This window comes from Oncorhynchus nerka, linkage group LG17 (assembly GCF_034236695.1).
Source record: "Oncorhynchus nerka isolate Pitt River linkage group LG17, Oner_Uvic_2.0, whole genome shotgun sequence".
Taxonomy (NCBI): domain Eukaryota; kingdom Metazoa; phylum Chordata; class Actinopteri; order Salmoniformes; family Salmonidae; genus Oncorhynchus; species Oncorhynchus nerka.
The window spans coordinates 33,602,534-33,615,874 of NC_088412.1; the positions used below are offsets into that span (position 1 = coordinate 33,602,534).

General features: G+C 44.8%; 1 long non-coding RNA gene across 1 annotated transcript in view; it reads right to left on the reverse strand.

Annotated features, from left to right (window-relative positions):
• Positions 1-1,791: 1,791 nt before the first annotated feature.
• Positions 1,792-13,341, reverse strand: part of LOC115145122 (uncharacterized) — a 66,414-nt gene continuing 54,864 nt past the window's right edge. Inside the window, exons 3-4 of the long non-coding RNA XR_003865914.2 lie at positions 4,161-4,280; positions 1,792-2,273 (exon numbers count right to left, since the gene is read on the reverse strand). This is a non-coding gene — a long non-coding RNA (uncharacterized LOC115145122). The remainder of the gene's footprint in view (positions 2,274-4,160; positions 4,281-13,341) is intronic.

The following is a 13,341-nucleotide window of genomic DNA, read 5'->3' on the forward strand; positions in this document are numbered from 1 at the left end:
TCACGTTACTTCTCACCTCTAGTGAGCCCACACATACTATAGGACTGTTAGCACTTCAGTTAGGGCCACAGCCAGAACAACACACACACACTCACACACACACACACACACACACACACACACACACACACACACACACACACACACACACACACACACACACACACACACACACACACACACACACACACACACACACACACACACACACACACACACACACACACACACACACACACACACACACACACACACACACACACACACACACACACACACACACACACACACACACACACACACACACACCAACTAGCATTCAAGAACTTTCCATTTCACATGGATGAGTTTCACAAATATACAAGATTTATTCAACGTATTCAGATTGAAGGTAAACAACAAAACAATTAAAGTAACTTGATTTGAATGTCATCTGTCTGTTTGGAGTTGAGCTTCAAGACCAGATTACACCAGATTGGATCACGTTTACATTCTGTACAGTTTGGAATAAGAGAATCCATAAGTACCTAAGTGTTGCCTTACAATGTGACTTGGGTAGTACAAGGGAAGGGAGAGGACTCTAACGTAACACAACTGAAGTAAACATTTGGGAATGCCTTTGAAAAAAGCCGAAATAGATCCTCTGTTTTTCCCTCATAAACCTCCACCTCTGCTCACCACACCCATGACTCCAGTCCATTACCAAACCACACAATCTCACTGGAGCCTCTCATTTCTCCTCTCCACACCCACCCATGACTCCAGTCCATTACCAAACCACACAATCTCACTGGAGCCTCTCATTTCTCCTCTCCACACCCACCCATGACTCCAGTCCATTACCAAACCACACAATCTCACTGGAGCCTCTCATTTCTCCTCTCCACACCCACCCATGACTCCAGTCCATTACCAAACCACACAATCTCACTGGAGCCTCTCATTTCTCCTCTCCACACCCACCCATGACTCCAGTCCATTACCAAACCACACAATCTCACTGGAGCCTCTCATTTCTCCTCTCCACACCCACCCATGACTCCAGTCCATTACCAAACCACGCAATCTCACTGGAGCCTCTCATTTCTCCTCTCCACACCCCCATGACCCATGACTCCAGTCCATTACCAAACCACGCAAACCACTCACTGGAGCCTCTCATTTCTCCTCTCCACACCCACCCATGACTCCAGTCCATTACCAAACCACGCAATCTCACTGGAGCCTCTCATTTCTCCTCTCCACACCCACCCATGACTCCAGTCCATTACCAAACCACGCAATCTCACTGGAGCCTCTCATTTCTCCTCTCCACACCCACCCATGACTCCAGTCCATTACCAAACCACGCAATCTCACTGGAGCCTCTCATTTCTCCTCTCCACACCCACCCATGACTCCAGTCCATTACCAAACCACGCAATCTCACTGGAGCCTCTCATTTCTCCTCTCCACACCTCACCCATGACTCCAGTCCATTACCAAACCACGCAATCTCACTGGAGCCTCTCATTTCTCCTCTCCACACCCACCCATGACTCCAGTCCATTACCAAACCACACAATCTCACTGGAGCCTCTCATTTCTCCTCTCCACACCCACCCATGACTCCAGTCCATTACCAAACCACACAATCTCACTGGAGCCTCTCATTTCTCCTCTCCACACCCACCCATGACTCCAGTCCATTACCAAACCACACAATCTCACTGGAGCCTCTCATTTCTCTTCTCTCACACCCACCCATGACTCCAGTCCATTACCAAACCACACAAACCACGCAATTCACTGGAGCCTCTCATTTCTCCTCTCCACACCCACCCATGACTCCAGTCCATTACCAAACCACACAATCTCACTGGAGCCTCTCATTTCTCCTCTCCACACCCACCCATGACTCCAGTCCATTACCAAACCACACAATCTCACTGGAGCCTCTCATTTCTCCTCTCCACACCCACCCATGACTCCAGTCCATTACCAAACCACACAATCTCACTGGAGCCTCTCATTTCTCCTCTCCACACCCTAAGAGTGGTAGGTGTTGGTGGAGTGTGTGCGTGTGTGTGCGTGTGTGTGCGTGTGTGTGTGTGTGTGCCTGCGTGCGTGCGTGCGTGCGTGTGTGTGTGTGTGTGTGTGTGTGCGTGCGCGTGCGTGTGTGTGTGGTCCTTGTTCCGTGCTCACACACCAATGTCTGGCACCAGTCTTTGGGTGGTGAAGAGCAGCTCGGGGACGTCTGTAGGTCTCAACAGTCTGGTAGAGAGGACCAGCACCTGGGAACAAGCACAGACAGACAGGGAGAGTCAGACTGGCCAGTGACTACATCAGCAAAGGAGAAACACAACAGTTGCTGTGTGTTCAGACCATTGGTTCAGACAACTGGAGTAAACGTCCTACTTAAAATAAGCAGATGCTGAATGTACATGGAAGGCGCAACAATCTCTCAATTAAAATAATGCAAATTGATTTCGATAGAGATGACATTTATTGCACCTTCTGTCCACATTCAGTATATGACCCAATGACTCAGTTTAGACATTAAGCAAATCCAGGCTATTCATTTTGAACTGGATTTGAAAAAAACATCATATCTGTATCATTAATTCAAACAAAACTATTGTCTGACTGCATTTAAATCTGGGTTCATTCATGACCAAGTCCTTAGATGACCTCTATGTTCCTGGAAGCCAGCCCTGATCAGAACACCTCTAAAGGCAGACAGACGGAGCAGTCTGAATGGGTTGGGGTCAGAGTATGTGGGCTGAGGTCAGACTGTGTGTGGGCTGCTGGCTTCAGGATGAGGGTCCTACAGCAGAGTAAGAGCGTCTCTTTCTTCTGTTGTTCTGATTCGAGATGTATTCATCAGGCTTTGATGCTGCTCAGGCCTTTCATCCCCTCTGAACCCCATTATACGTCCCTTTCATTAGCACAGCTAGCCAGGGATTAGACTGTACTACAGTACACTGGCTCACAGTTCACTAACCATGTACACACAATGTACAATACACACTGATGTTGAGGATGTTGTTGAGATGCATTACCACACTCAAAACAGCCAAACACACACAATGGCTTTGCACTTACTGAACGTGTCTATATAACGTGAGTATATAACATGAGTTGCGTTTACTGCTGCACTATCCATTGTCTGTCACCTGAGAATATGGGTCAGTGTGTGTGTGTGTGTGTGTGTGTGTGTGTGTGTGTGTGTGTGTCGGGTTATATAATATCTAGCTACTCTTGACTTTCTTCCAGGGCAGATGAAGGAACATCGTCAACTCAGCACCCAGATTTTTGTGGTCGCCCCCTCCCTGCTTCTCACTGCATTTTCTGCTCAGGTTCCTCTTTTGATATGTCCCTTCAGACTCTGATGACAAACCCATCACAGAGTGTTATGTAACGACACTGAGCCATAACCTGGAGAGCTGTAGCCTAAACAACACATCAATACCACAGCAGCGTAGTCTGCACCTGGCCTCTCACATCTCCTCTCCTTTGATCCATTTACATCACCCTCCCTCTCTCTCTCTCCAATCCCTCCCTCTCTCTCTCGAATCCCTCCCACTCTCTCTCCAATCTATCCCTCTCTCTCTCCAATCCCTCCCTCTCTCTCTCCAATCCTTCCCTCTCTCTCTCCAATCCCTCCCTCTCTCTCCAATCCTTCCCTCTCTCTCTCCAATCCTTCCCTCTCTCTCTCCAATCCCTCACTCTCTCTCTCCAATCCCTCCCTCTCTCTCTCCAATCCTTCCCTCTCTCTCTCCAATCCTTCCCTCTCTCTCTCCAATCCATCCCTCTCTCTCTCCAATCCCCCCTCCCTCTCTCCAATCCTTCCCTCTCTCTCTCCAATCCCTCCCTCTCTCTCACCAATCCCTCCCTCCCTCCCTCTCTCCAACCCCTCCCTCTCTCCAATCCCTCCCTCTCTCTCTCCAATCCCTCCCTCTCTCTCTCCAATCCTTCCCCCTCTCTCTCCAATCCCTCCCTCTCTCTCTCCAATCCCCCCTCCCTCTCTCCAATCCTTCCCTCTCTCTCTCCAATCCCTCCCTCTCTCTCACCAATCCCTCCCTCCCTCCCTCTCTCCAATCCCTCCCTCTCTCTCTGTGTTGTTTGTTCGACTCAAGCTCTCCCGGATAAGTTAAGAGCAGCAGGCCGGGGTCTCTCACCTGAGTGCCCGGCTTGTGGGTGGAGACTACCTTGCGGATCAGGCGCAGCTCAGAGGGAGTGACTCCTCCCACCAGGAAGAGAAAGAGCAGGCCGTGGTCGCTGGGGTGTGGCCGGCTCGCCTAGGGAGGGGTTAGGGATTGGGATGAAAAGAACACGACAGGATTAGCTCATGTAATTTGAACGGAACAAGCTAACCATAACATAATTGAAGGTTATGTTATGGTTGGTGAGCTGAAACTCTGAAGACAAACTCTGATCTGTGGAGCCAGATTACAGTTCAGCATAAACTGACTCACTCTCTTTCTTCCTCTCTCTGTCTCTGTATGTCACTACCCCCTGGGCAAAAACTGGTTGAATCAATGTTTTTTTCCACGTAATTTCTATGTGATGACTTTGAGTCAAAGTGGAAAACTCTTGGGATTTGCTAAAAGCTATCAACGTAAGGAGGGCATTTCGTCTTTTTTATGCCTAACGCTTTACCTAAATCAAATGACATGGCAATTTTTTGTTGATTTCATTCATAATAGTTGACAACTCAACCAAATGTAAATCAAAACGAGACATTAAACTGAGGTCTGTGCCCAGTGGGCCTCCCCTTCTGTCCTTCAGTCTCTCCTCTCTCTGGTCTGAGTCACTGCCCAACGCAGTGGTCAGAATGCACTATTCAGTCGAAGGCTTTAAACAACACTCATTCCAGACATACACGGATTTGTACATGAGTGTGAGTCAGAGGGTCTGGTGAGCGTGCTGTGTGTGATTGGTTGGCCTATGGATAATGGCTGTGCTCTACTGGCTGGGAAGCAGCGTCAAGGCCACATCTGCAGTCTTCGAATAATAACCGTGCAATCAAAGCTGCAGGGGGGCGGGACTGGTCCTGCATGGCCTGACATGTGCATCAGGGCTGTTTGCCTGGGCTGGCTCAACATGTGTCTCAGAGTAGGTAGCGTGTATATATGAGTGTGTGTGTGTGTGTGTTTACGTTTAAATATTTGTGTGGATGTGAGACTGAGCATGTGTGTGCAATGTTGTAGGTCAGATGGGTATGGGTCTTTGTGTTCATTTTGTATTTCGCATTTGTATGAGTCTTTGTATGCGGGTGCATGCATTTGTGTATTAGCTATACCAGCACACACAGAACAGCAGACAAAAACACAGCATCTACATGTGCATCCTTAAAGAGGTAAGACCTGTCCTCCTTCAGGCAACACACACCCACTGTACTCTAGCAACAACCAAGAGTTGGATACGTCTGTAGGAGTGAGAGGAGGGGAGGGGAGGTGGGGAGGGGAGGGGAGGTGGGGTGGGGAGGGTTAAAGAAGAGAAAGGAAAGCGAAGCGAACATAATATCAACCAAATTAGAAATGTAATTTGACATGAAGTAAACTTGTGTGACTTACTTCAGCTGTTTAAAAGTATTTTCATGGTAGTTGAAGAAGTTTGTTTTCAGGGCTGGTTCTAGCCTTTTTGGGGGTCCTAAGCGGGATTTGGTTGCCCCCCCCCCAAGGGGGTGTGTATCTGAGTTTTATTGTACCCCCCCCACATTTCATTAAATTCTACTCATTTTGCCATGGGGCAGAGATGTTTTTGTAGTTTTAAAGCTCATTTCCGACAATTCTACACATGTAAATGATATCTGAGTGAGAGTGACAAAATTCATCAATGAGGGCCCACTGGAGGTCAGGGCCCCCGGGCACGTGCCCGTCGGTATGCAGCCGTGATTTACTTAAAAGTTTAGATAACTGGCTAGACTAACTCACAAATCAAAAACAATTAGCTGACATGGTTAATTGAGTGAATACTGATACATTCACTGTTCATGAGAAAAACTGCTGATGCACAACCAAATTTGCACCTTGTGTATTCTACTATTCTAACTCTCAATTGTAAGTTGAGACCCCGACTGAGTTACATAACCCCCCAAAACCAATAAACACAAACAATTGGAGTTTGACCCTGTTTGTTTTAGTTAAGTGAACCAGTCATGCTTTCCATTCTGTACTATCTTTGATTGGCAGAAGATATTTCTGCTCTGATTTCAGATTATATATATTTTTTAGCTTACAGCACTTGATATTACCAGGTGGACCTCCATCCAAGTACTAACCAGGCCCGACCCTGCTTAGCTACCGAGATCAGGTGTGTTCAGGGTGGTATACCCCATTTTCTCCCTGATTTCAGATTTGAATAGCAGAGAAGTAGACTAAGATTTCATACCCTCTGGGTTTTTGTCTAACTTGTTGGTCTTCGTAGCTGATTTGTGTCAAAAGTCACATTGTTTAGTAATTGTCTCATTCTTAGAATGTGCTCCCCCAGTGCTATAATGAAGCAACACGTAATCTTGGTTAAACCAGAACTAAAGTCTTGCACAATTGGTCAGATGGGCGATTACATTGAAATCAAATCACATTTTATTGGTCACATATCCAGTACAAGTCAAAAGCTTGGACACACCTACTCACTTCACGGTTTTTCTTTATTTCTTTACTATTTACTACATTGTAGAATAATAGTGAAGACATCAAAACTATGAAATAACACACGTGGTGCTGATGTTGCCAACTTCAGCTAACTCAGTCACGTCAAATATCGCACCTTACATTAGCTACATTTTCCTTTGTTTGAACTGTTTTTCCATTGTCATTGACTTGAATATATCCACAATAATGACATTGATGCGTGATTTCACCTGGCTCAGAAAAAGTTGATGTCTTGTCTGGACACCGTTTGTTCTCTATGCTACAGAACATTGTTTCCGAGGTCGGAGAGGCAGACAACTAGGCTTATATTAACCTCCGCTGCACCAAACTAAATGCCAGGCTGGAAGCAAAGGGAAATGTGTGCGAGTTGAGAGAAATACAACAGCTGATTCGGACAGCAGTGTAAAAATGATGATATTCTTATAGAGGCGCAGCGATAATGCAGGCGGAACTGTTAGCAGGCATAGGTGTGCCTGTGTCTGTGAATACAGTATGGCTTAGAATGCTGCTTGTCCAATCAGTATCCAGGATCCAAACAACCCGTTTTAAATGTCGACGTTTAGGGAAGATCCATGGCAGTTCATGGCAGTTCATGGCAGTTCATGGCAGTTCATGGCAGTTCACTCAACAGTGGGAATTAAGCTTAATGAAAGTAGTGGATGGGGTTACTAAAACAGCTGTACTTCTTGATTGGTTCATCCTCTGTTCTGATTTCAGATTCAAAAAGCAGAGAAGTTGACTAAGATTTCATATGCCCTATGTTTTTGTCCAAGTTGTTGGGAAAGTGGTGAAATGGTAGTTGCTTCAAAAAGTTGAGAGGAAAAAGTCGTTGATGCGCTTACTAAAACAGCTGTACGTCTTGATTGGTAGAAGTTATCCCTGTTCTGATTTCAGATTTGAGTAGCAGGGAAACAGACTAAGATTTAACCTCCACGTTTTTGTCCAAGTTGTTGGGGAAAAGAGGTCAAAATGTCAGTTTTTGTTTTTGTTGAGTGGAAAAGTAGTTGATAAAAAGTCAGAAATAAGTTGCACAGTATTGAAAGTGCGGCTGCTGAAGCCAGGGAGTCTGTACGACTCACAGTCTGTCTAAACAAGACATCCCAGCAACTCTGCGATCAAACACGCAGCACATACACACCTTCACCTAGAGTGGATCTACACATTCACCTAGAGTGGATCTACACATACACACCTTCACCTAGAGTGGATCTACACATACACACCTTCACCTAGAGTGGATCTACACATACACACCTTCACCTAGAGTGGATCTACACATACACACCTTCACCTAGAGTGGATCTACACATACACACCTTCACCTAGAGTGGATCTACACATACACACCTTCACCTAGAGTGGATCTACACATACACACCTTCACCTAGAGTGGATCTACACATTCACCTAGAGTGGATCTACACATACACACCTTCACCTAGAGTGGATCTACACATACACACCTTCACCTAGAGTGGATCTACACATACACACCTTCACCTAGAGTGGATCTACACATACACACCTTCACCTAGAGTGGATCTACACATTCACCTAGAGTGGATCTACACATACACACCTTCACCTAGAGTGGATTTACACATACACACCTTCACCTAGAGTGGATCTACACATACACACCTTCACCTTCACATACACACCTTCACCTAGAGTGGATCTACACATACACACCTTCACCTAGAGTGGATTTACACATACACACCTTCACCTAGAGTGGATCTACACATACACACCTTCACCTAGAGTGGATCTACACATACACACCTTCACCTAGAGTGGATCTACACATGCACACCTTCACCTATAGAGTGGATCTACACATACACACCTTCACCTAGAGTGGATCTACACATGCACACCTTCACCTATAGAGTGGATCTACACATGCACACCTTCACCTAGAGTGGATCTACACATACACACCTTCACCTAGAGTGGCTCTACACATGCACACCTTCACCTAGAGTGGATCTACACATACACACCTTCACCTAGAGTGGATCTACACATGCACATCTTCACCTAGAGTGGATCTACACATACACACCTTCACCTAGAGTGGATCTACACATACACACCTTCACCTAGAGTGGATCTACACATGCACACCTTCACCTATAGAGTGGATCTACACATGCACACCTTCAACTAGAGTGGATCTACACATGCACACCTTCACCTATAGAGTGGATCTACACATGCACACAGTCTTCTGAGAAGTCTCCTCTTAACGGTAAGGTAGACAGTGAAAGCGCATTATGTTCTCTCCAGACTAGAGGGTGTACACAACATGTGTTTTATGGATAAAGCTTATACTGTAAAGGTAAAGAGGTCTTATAGAAAAGTAGTTTTATGGCATGTTCAGTGAGTTTTATATCAATGCTTTACTGTATGGAGGGTGTGTATAGGATGACTATGGAGATTGTATGGTTCAGAGAAAGTTACTTTGATGGTATGGACTTTCTTGGTTGGCTGTCTGTTTAGGTCTTCATTTCTGTGAAATTAGGCCATGTTAGCACAACCAGTCTAATTCTCTATGCAGGCCAGTCACCAGTTTAACTAATACCAGACGTGGGGAAGTCAGACTGCTGGCAGAAAGGAGTCTGTAGTGTATATACCTTACCCACAAGCCCAAATCTCCATATCCTCTGTGCCAAATCTACATAAACCTCTGGCCCAATCTCCATATCCAACACATCTCAGCCAAATATGACCCTTTCATAACTAGACCTCTCACATGTGTGTGTGTGTCTCTTCTGTGTGTGTGTGTGTGTATATATGTGTGTTGGTTCAGTCTCTCAACTTCATGAACATACTGAAGCCAGTCTTGAGCAGGCCGGTGAGGCCTCCAGACATGTGTTCTATGTCGGGACACTAAGATCTGTCTGGGTGGAAGATCTCCTCCAGAACCTGTCTGAGGAATGGACGGCACGTCGCCTGGAGAACACACAGGAACACAGAGGAACACAAAGGAACAGGGACAGTCAAAACATATGAATCATACTTCACTAGTTAGCGGCTGGCGATTAAAAGCCTGTTCCCAGTCCTGTTGCTTTGTCCTTGTGAGTTATGACATATTGACAACAAAGTGGATGGGGAGCGATATGTAGCACAGGGACTGTTATATGGTTGTATATTGAGTGGTACTGTGTATTAGGTCTTTGTGCTAGTTAGGTAGCTGTGAGTTGTGTCTGTCTGGGTTGTTAGAATAAAGAAAGAGGGTTTGGTGCGTGAAGAACCCTCATCAGTGGTGTGACCAATGTGGTACAGTATATATAAACCCTGGATTGCTAATGCTATGTATTGGCCAATTAGAATATTTGAAGCCACCGGCCGCCATATTGGTACTCCCTAGAAGGAGCGGTCCTCCATAGGAATGAAGGGAATTCTACAGTATTTCAATCAAATGTTTCAAGGACAAAATCAAGTGTATTTTTGTATTTCTTTTTTTGCGGTGGGGACAGTAATATTAGTAAAAAATGTTGAACTTAATTTTAAATAATTAATTAAGGTGTATGTAATAGAATATACTTATAAAAAAAAAACAATGAAGGAGAGCCAAGATGGCTGCACGGTGGCTTCAATACAGCGCCCCGTCAGCCATCCAGGGTTTATGCACATCATTGGGTGTGACCCTCCAGTCCCCTCCATTACTGGATGGATGAGAGATGCTGTGATGTGATTAAATATGAAGGAGATGTCTAAACCCCTCACCTCTTTAAGGCAGGCCTCTCATTGAATTTAGGATGGTCCATGCAGATGAGATGATGGTATTGAGTTGTTTATAAAAGGGTCATTGTTGCTCTGGATGAAAATAACTTGTTTTTAGTTATAAGCCAGTGTGTTTTGGTGGGTATTTTTGAATTTTTTTTATTTGACCTTTATTTATACAGGTTTTTCTCACTGAGATAACATCTCTTTTCCAAGAAAGACCTGGTCCAATAGCAGCAGGGGGAACAACGTTTCAGACAAAACAACTTACATACACTAACACCGTGCTTCTCAATTATTTTCTGTTACGCCCCCCCCCCCCCCTAGGAAGAAGTAAACATTTCGTGCCCCCCAACTCTCCGCCGCGACTGTAAATAGTATAATTTCTCTATAAAATTGTTATAAGTACACCTCTGCATAACATTGTATCCTTATTAACATTAAAGAAACCAAAAAAAAGAAAAAAGAAGGAAATATAGATCAACTTACAACAAAGAATAACTTTATTAACATTGTTTTTTAGTCTGTAACAGAAAAGACTTAAAGTGCATCAATTTGCCTGAAATGTAAATAAATATAATCAAATATAAATATAATCAATAAATAATAATACATTCAAATTGATCAGCAACATTAACTCAGGAGCACAATATATGAAACACTTTGACCTATAAAACAAAAATGAATAAAAACAATTTTATTATTTATTATGTGCTGATTTTTTAAAATCAAAATGAGGAAGTCAGGATTAATGGCTACAATGAGCACGTTTTGCAGAGCACAGCTTTTCGAAGCGGGGTTTGAAGCATGATACTACTCTTAGCTCCTGCTCAATGTTTAGCTGGGACCTGTACTTGGTCTTCAGTGCAGCAACAGCAGAGAAGCCAGTCTCACAAAGATAAGATTGCAAAAGGAAGAAGAATGCCCATGTCCCTCTGCCCTAAGAGTGGATACTGCCTCTCTACACTCAGACAGAATTCACTCGGTGTCTGTGATGTGAACCTCAGTCTCAAAGTGGAGTCAGACGTCATATCGATGAACTGGTCCTCCTCTGCAGAGCTGAAACCAGTTGGAGCTGGTGCATTGAAAGGATCTCTCACCCAGTCATATCAATGAACTGGTCCTCCTCTGCAGAGCTGAAACCAGTTGGAGCTGGTGCATTGAAAGGATCTCTCACACAGTCATATCAATGAACTGGTCCTCCTCTGCAGAGCTGAAACCAGTTGGAGCTGGTGCATTGAAAGTATCTCTCACCCAGTCATATCAATGAACTGGTCCTCCTCTGCAGAGCTGAAACCAGTTGGAGCTGGTGCATTGAAAGTATCTCTCACCCAGTCATATCAATGAACTGGTCCTCCTCTGCAGAGCTGAAACTAGTTGGAGCTGGTGCATTGAAAGGATCTCTCACCCAGTCATATCAATGAACTGGTCCTCCTCTGCAGAGCTGAAACCAGTTGGAGCTGGTGCATTGAAAGGATCTCTCACCCAGTCATATCAGTGAACTGGTCCTCCTCTGCAGAGCTGAAACTAGTTGGAGCTGGTGCATTGAAAGGATCTCTCACCCAGTCATATCAATGAACTGGTCCTCCTCTGCAGAGCTGAAACTAGTTGGAGCTGGTGCATTGAAAGGATCTCTCACCCAGTCATATCAGTGAACTGGTCCTCCTCTGCAGAGCTGAAACTAGTTGGAGCTGGTGCATTGAAAGGATCTCTCACCCAGTCATATTGGGAACTGTTTTCAGGGAAGTACTTTTTAAAGAATCCCATCAGTGATGAAATATGCTCCTTAATATATGGAATCACTGAGGTGGCATCATAGTCAGTAGTGTCAACAAATTCATGCAGGTTCTCGAATGAATCAGTATTTCCTTCATCAAGTCGCCTGCCCCACATTGCAAGCTTTCGAGTGAAGGAGCTGATCTTGTCTGTGACCTGAGGGAGGTGTTTATCTTTCCCTTGAAGCTGTAGATTTAGTTCATTTAGCTTTCCAAATATGTCACTCAGGTAGAGGCCAGTTTTGCCAGGAAGTTCTCATCACAAAAAAAATTCTGTGAGGTCATACCTTGTGCTCCTGCTCCGAAAACATTCTTATCTGCTCTCTAAGCTCAAAAACTCAGGACAAGACTTTTCCTCGTGACAGCCACCTTGCTTCACTGTGAAACAGCACAGCTTGATGTTCAGCTCCCATCTCCTCACAGATAGCAGAGAATACTCTTTTAGTGGTCTGGTCTTTATAAAATTGACTACACCTACAATGTCAGTCATAACCTCACTTCATTCAGAGGAAAGGTGCCTTTGATGCCAGTGCTTCTCTGTGTATAACACAGTGTGTCCACTCAGGTGAGGCCTTCTTGATGAGTCCGAAGTCCTTATCTCATCCCTGATTGGTCTGTGCACCATCACTGCAAACATCAATGCAGTTCTCCCACTTTAGCCCATTCTCAGTCAGGAAGCAGTCCAGCATTTTGAATAGCTCTTCAGCTGTGGCTCTGTCTCTGACATATTTACAAAAGAGTAGGTCCTCACACAGGGAGTTTGTCATGTCAAAACGTACATAAGGGATAAACAAAGTCTTTGTTGCTGTCAGTTGCTTCATCGAAATGTAAGGCAAAACGTTTGTCTTTGAGTTTATCTACCAGCTGTTCTTTAGCAATGCCATTTATACGTCTGGCAACAGTGTCATTGGACAGAGGGATATTTTTTATATTTTTGCAGCCCTTGCGTCATCCAGCATGACAGAGACCATGTCTAATGCTGCAGGCAGTGTATCAGCTCCTCTGCTATGGAGTGGTTTTTGTTGCACTGAGCAATTTGGTACGCCACCTTATAGGATGCTAACAGTGCTCGCTGGTTTCCTGAAGTAGCATTCACAAAGCGGGACGATTGTTGGCAATATTCGGCATGTTTTCGCTGAAAAAAACTCAAGCGGCTTATCAGCGTGATTGGGGTGTAATGTCTTTAAGTGACGCCT